The sequence below is a fragment of the Sapajus apella genome, unplaced genomic scaffold, assembly GCF_009761245.1.
Source record: "Sapajus apella isolate SASKATOON/1434 unplaced genomic scaffold, GSC_monkey_1.0 scaffold5, whole genome shotgun sequence".
NCBI lineage: Eukaryota > Metazoa > Chordata > Mammalia > Primates > Cebidae > Sapajus > Sapajus apella.
The window spans coordinates 31149597-31156104 of record NW_022436945.1 but is presented as its reverse complement, the minus strand read 5'-3'; the positions used below and the strand labels follow the sequence as shown (position 1 = coordinate 31156104).

Below are 6508 nucleotides of genomic sequence, written 5' to 3'. Positions count from 1 at the left end.
CGCCATTGTGGTGAGGCTGTCCCAAAATAGAAAGAGCTGGGGAGGGAGAGGCCTGGAGTCGGGAGGCCCGGCTTTGTCCTCCCCTGGGAGAAGATGGATGGCCAGTGTCACGCAGATGATGACTTGAGACTATTAAATTGTCAGAGGGGGCAGAATCTTTACCAGCCCCCAGTGCTGGTGGAAAATTCTAGAGGCAGGAGCCGGGGGTTCTTGGGTGAGAGGGAAAGGCCGGGCAGCTGGATTCGCTGGACAGGTGGAGAAAGAGGTGGGTTAGTGGCTGGAGGAGGCAAAGTGGAGGGCAGTGGGGGCCGAGGTTTCGATCTCCTCCGGGGGCACCCTGACTTAGCTGCTCTCTGAGCTCAGGGCAACTGCATCTGGAGCTGACCTCCCACCTGATCCCCATCGCCAAGGCTGGGGAACAAGCAGGGCTGGAGAAATGAGAGGGGCATGGAACCGTAGGAGTGGTGGAGGGCTGTGCCAGGCTGGGAGACAATTGTTCTCATTATTCCGAGCTGAGGCCCAAGCCGGGCCACCCGCCCGGTCGGGGGGCGCATCGCTAACTGGATGGAGATGGATGGAGGTGCCCTGAGCTCCCGGCGTCGTGTCAGACCCGGGGCAATTACTGTCCCGCCAGGATGGACACACTGCCTGCCACCCTGACCCCGAGCAGGCCCACTGGCTGCCTAAGCCGCCTGGGTGATTCTCTCTCTCGCCTTTACAATAACCCAACTTGACATAAATAACTCCCCTGCGCTTGTCTACATCTGCTTGACCTCCTGAACCTGCGGAAAATCTTTGTTGCATTTAGCTAACTTACATTTTTCTATAGAAAAAAAAAAGCTTTAAACCTGCAAATTCTAGTCCCGTCTGGTCCACCTCTAGTTTGGGTTCTGGTGTATGTTGGAATTCACATTGTCCTTCCAAATTGTGGAGGACAGTTCCTCCCTGTGAAGACAGGTTTCTCCCTGTTTATGCTGTGGAGCACGGGTGTGCTGTTCTGGGTGTCCTGAGTTTTACAAGGTGGTCTACAGACACTTGGTGCTCCAGGCAGTGGTCTGGTCTCCCAAATCCTCTCCCCTGGTAGCTGGCATGGGAGTGGGGGCTGAAAAGGTGGAGAGGGAGGACAGCAGCTCTCAGGGAGGACGGCAGCTCTCAGGAGTGCTGATGCCCTGCTTGGTCCCGGCTGTCTGAGGTGCAGCTGGGGGACAGGGCCAGTGGGCAGGAGCAGCCAGGTGCCCCACGTGTGCTCTCAATGACCAGATCTGGCAAGGGTAGGAGGAGGCAAGCCCTGGAAGTGCCAAGCTGGCGCCATGCACTCTGGTCGGTTGCCAGGTGCCAAGACAGGAGGGAGTTGATGGTGGTAAGAGGATGGGAATGATTCAGAGGATTCCGTGGAAATCGCCTGGTCTGGTCACTCCAGCTGGCATGGGCCTGGAGATGCCAGAGCCAGCTTTGCTCCCCAAGGCATCCTCTGGGTGGGGGTGGGGGGGTGGGGAGCATTACCTGCCAGGGCCTTCCTACCAGTCATCTCCTGCCTACTTAGTCCCAGCTGGCTACAAGTCAGAAGATCGGGACAGGATCTCAGAATTTAGAGATGGAAGGGCTCTTAGAAGTCAGCTGGCTAGAGTGACTCCCAAGTGTGATGGTATAGAGTCTTATCCACCCCCTGATAGGTTTGGGCTCCTAACTGTCCCTGATGTTTCTGCCTGCAGAAGAATATGGGAGGAGCTGAGGCTGGCCTTGCCAGAGTAAGCTCTGTTGAACATAGGCCCCGTGCCCTGGGCTTTCCTTGTTTAAGAGTGAGAGAAGTGACAGTTGCAGGAACAAGACCTTGACTTAGCAGCTGTATCAAATTAAATCAAAACAAACACAAAACTGTGGGGCCAGTTTTTCTTATAACACATTATTTTCCCTTTTTTTTTTTTTTTTGAACACAGTGGCTCATGCTTGTAATTCCAGCACTCTGGGAGGCCGAGGCAGGTGGATCACCTGAGGTTAGGAGGTCGAGACCAGGCTAGCCAACATGGCAAAACCCTATCTCTACTAAAAATACAAAAAATTAGCTGGGCGTGGTGGTGCATGCTTGTAATCCCAACTACTTAGGAGGCTGAGGCAGGAGAACCTTGGAGGCAGAGGTTGCAGTGAGCTGAGATCAAGTCACTGCACTCCTGCCTGGGCAACAGAGCAAAACTTTATCTCTCTCTCTCTCTCTCTCTCTCACACACACACACACACACACACACAAGACATCCAAATGTGTGCAGTATGGTTTTCACGTTATCACTGTCAATGTCACTGGAGGTGGGTCCAAGCTGGTGTCTCTTTGATTAGTCTCCCTAATCCCATCTATTCATTTACTGGCCATTACTCATTCTTTGAGTCCAAAAATGTTTGTCAGGAGATAATCCCATATGAGATGAAAGACAAAGAAATAAACAATGAAAACCAGAAAATTGGGTGTAGTGGATACTGGAGGGTTTCTGATTTAACTTGTTTGTGGGACTACAGGATTTTGGTTCAGCCTAGGTTTACCAGCTCCTGTCTTGGGGACCTTGGTCAGGCACTGAAGGACTCTGAGCCTCAGTTTTGACTTCTGTAAAATGAGGGCATTGGATGCATGCTCTGCAAGTCCCCTAAGGCGTCTAGTGTTCTAAAACAGGCACTATTCACAGCCCCTATAGGCATGAACATCAAAGTGTCTACACAGGCTTGAGGGAGATAACAGTTTCTGACCATGCCTCTGAACCTCCAGTTCCAAATCGTGGAGGACAAAGTACAGGGAAGATGTAAAACGCACACTAGGTTAGGAATCGGACTGTCATTGATCTAGTAAAGTCAGTTGGCTTATTTGACATTTCTGAATCTGCTTCCTCTCACAGACAGTGGGAATAATCATGCCTGCCCCATTCACTCTACCAAATAGCTGTGAGGATCAACTCTGATAATGTGTGTAAATGTGTTTTGAAAACTATCAAGTATCATGGAAATAAAAAATACAAACAAGAAGCTATGACTCCACTCTGTAGAAGGCATCCCCAAATAATGAGTGCCTGGAAGATAGGTTTCCCCTTTCTTTTGGTGCGGCAACAATTAGAGTCTTGGGCAGCAGATGTACACTGTTGAAATGACATACCACTTGCCATACTGCTGTCAGGATAGGACATTCTCTCCTTGATTTTCAGCATCCACCTGTGGATATTAAAGAGACGGTCTTTTTCATGTATAGGTGAAATCCCAGAGAGTTCTGGCACATACAGCAGAAATATTTGCTTCGTTAAGCTTCAGTGATTGTTAAGGACTCTGCAGCTTGGAAGATTCCTTGAAAATAAGATTCGTTATTGATTGGAAAAAAGTGAGGACAGTGAAAAAGTCTTTTGAAGCTTTTGGGCTGATCCTCCCTTCTGAAGAAATACGTGTTTTTATTCTTAGCAGGAAAACTAAAATAAAACCTAAACTGTTCTTTTTTATAATATATTCCTTGCTAAGAACTTTGTTAGCTTACTTAGGTTAGGGAGGTGAAGCAAATTTTAAAAGAAACCTTATCTCCTTGCTGAAACGGGTGGAGGAAAATCACAGTGTGTTTTGAGAGAAAGGACTTTGACTCTTATAGAGAAAATGTGTGCCTCTGAGCGGGGAAGCCTTGTAAGGGGAAAAGGTTGGGTGGAAACCCCCCCCCCCCCCCCCCCCCCCCAAAAAAGAGGCCCACCTTTCTCCTGAGGCTCAGAGGCTCAGAACGTTTGCAAAGCAGCCAGCAAGGCATTTGGCCTGTGGAAATCTTCCAGCAGGTTCTCAATTAAGGGAGCTGCCTTTCCTTTCATTCTCTTAACTTTTGTGTTCAATGTTAAAAACCTGATGCTATCTATTGTGGTGCCATTATCACAGAATGTTGACTGAACTGGTTCTTTTATCTCCATTATAGGGCTGCCTTCCGTGCAGATTTATGCATTTTTGATACTAAATTCTTTATCTCATTAAGCCGACACCCTTGTTGACTTTCATTGACCCTCTGCCCTGGTCCCTAATACTTTTCCATATTTAATATTGAAAGATTTTTCTCAATGCCCCTCTTGGTTTTGTTGCCATCCGTTTGACGGCTGTCCCTAATGGCCTGTGCTGTTTGCTCTGTTCTTGAACTTGGTGGGGTCACACATTCTTAAACAGTGATGTCCTCTGAATGTCCACCCTTGCTGTCCAGCTAAGTTGCCCTGTGTCACAAGCTTTGCCCTCTTCTCCGCCCCTAACTACCAACTGCTCCTAATTGCTTCAACAAACACCTTCCCTAGTGGTGCCCCAGGCCCCCTGAGCCTTTTGGGTTTTGTTTAGCTGCTAATGTCCTGCCTGGCCCACCGGCGGGTTGGCCTCGCTGACCTGATACATCGCAGCTCTTCTCCTTGGAACGCCTGTCTTGTCCAGCGCCCCCTGGGCCAAAGGCCAGGGTCTGGGCAGGATTGACCAGCTGCTTGAGGTGGCCACAAAAGACAACCTCAGCTTGGAACGGGCAAATGAATGTATTCATTTATCTTCCTTTCCCCCCAAACCTATCCACAAACTCAATCTACTGCCGGGCTTGAAACAAAACAAAGGGATGATCTAGGGAAGGGGGGCAGGAGAGGCCCATCTCGCACCAGAAATCTTAGCTCCCTTCTTGGAGGCCGTCTGTTCAGTTTCACAACACTTACAAGACCAATTTCCAGAATTGAAGTTGCCTGGTGTTTTGATTCTTCCTTTGCCTGTGCATTTGTGCCCTGAAGGTCCCTTCCAAATGGATACTAATTGTGGGGGCTGCACGCTGCTGGCTGCTCCAATGCCCCAGGGCCCGAGGACCTGCTTCTCAAAGCCTTAATTGACAAGGACCTGTCTGTATTTAGGAGCAGCTGGTCCAGAGCATTGGCACATCAGTGCAATCTTAACGCAGCATCCCTAGCCCGGAGGATGAGGGTAAATGTGGTTAAAATGAAGGAAGATTTATAGCCGGCCCCCTTGGGTAATAGGACAGGAGACAGCTCCCAAGATTTTCCCCTACTAGAGGGTTCATTCATCAGCTCCCGGACCTGGTAACCGGGGAGGAAGAGCGCTTAAGCTCTTATTACTAATGGGGGAGGGGCGAAGGCCAGCTTAGAACAATTAGGCAGGTGACAATATTCCACTATAATGCGCCGTCTTAGAAATTGGACCGGGTTTCGAAGACTATCACGGCTGTCTCTTGCTTCCGCGGGCCTTGGCGCCGGGGCCTCCGCCTGGGTCTGGCTCCGGGTTAATGGTGGCGCCGCCGGGAGGCTGGGACGGGAGAGGGGAGTGCACTCTGGCTGCCCTGCCCAGGAACAGGGAGGCTTTCAGTGGCCGCTCGGACTCCTCCTCGTTAGGGCGTTTGAAAGCCCCAAATGGCCGGTGGCAGGGGCCATCGCGTCGGTCAGTTTTTCCTTCCTGCGCCCCATCAGGCGCGCCTGGTTCTCCAACTACCGGCTCCTCCACGCTGCGAGCGCCTTTCTACAACCTGCTGGCTCCGTAGATACAGCCATTCAGCCGGTTACAAAAAAGGTTTGTTGGTTCAAGAGAAACCCGGTTTTGTTGCAATGTGTGGGAAATACTTTGATGTCCGCCCAGTTCGCACGTGTGAACAGGGATAATGGGTTTGGGGATCTTCATTGAAATTTGAAGTTTTAAAGCAGAAATTCTCTAACTTTTGCCTGTTTTTCTCAAGTTTTTCTTTTTCTTTTTTTTTTTTTATTCCTTCAGGAACAATGCCAACATTGAAGCCCTCGGTTGGAGTCTGCACAGTTGGAGATCTTTGGTGCCATTTTAGACATCTTTGGATTTCATCAATCAAACTGACTGCAATTTTCCATAAAAACCCTGAATTTGGGTCAGAAAGTGGGCAAAGTAGATAAAGATCATTCGAGCTGTCTTATAAGATGATAAATAGATATCCTTTCAGGCCAACAATGCCAAAGTGCAGTTTTGTGATTCCCTTCCATGGGTTCTGAATGCAGTGAGTCGAAACGATTTCTACATGTTTTCCCATGGTTTAGGAGGTGTCTTTACATACTTGTCAATAGTAGCCTGACCTTTTTCCCCACGGAGTTTCTAAGTGTGTTTTGTTTGTTGCTTTGAGTCCTTTTTTCTTGTGTGTGCGTGTCTCACAAAATACACAAGAAAATAAAGGTTTATTTTTTCTTTTACTGCTCAAATCAATAGAATATGGGTCCCATCTAGATAATTCTCTGCAAATAGACTGGTTTCCGTAGCTCTTGAGTTGCTGTAGAAATTCCATTTGCTTTGCAGCTGCTCTGGAGGCACTTTGGACACCATTTTGGGCACCATGCTGGGATGTAAACTCCCTTTCTTAACAGCAGCAACAACAACAACAGCCCACTGGCACGGTGTCCTTCCTATTCTTGAACTTGACGAATGGCCTTTTGTATAAGGTGTATAAAAGGAAATTAAAAAAAAAAAAGCAAAAGGAAATCACAAAATGACATTTAACCCGCTACCTCTAGAGACCTTTCAG

General features: G+C 48.8%; 1 long non-coding RNA gene across 1 annotated transcript in view; it reads left to right on the top strand.

Moving 5' to 3' along the window:
- LOC116546040 overlaps nucleotides 1-6188 on the top strand; it is a 9910-nt gene extending 3722 nt beyond the window's left edge. Inside the window, exon 2 of the long non-coding RNA XR_004266558.1 lies at nucleotides 5737-6188. This is a non-coding gene — a long non-coding RNA (uncharacterized LOC116546040). The remainder of the gene's footprint in view (nucleotides 1-5736) is intronic.
- The last annotated feature ends 320 nt before the right edge of the window (nucleotides 6189-6508 follow it).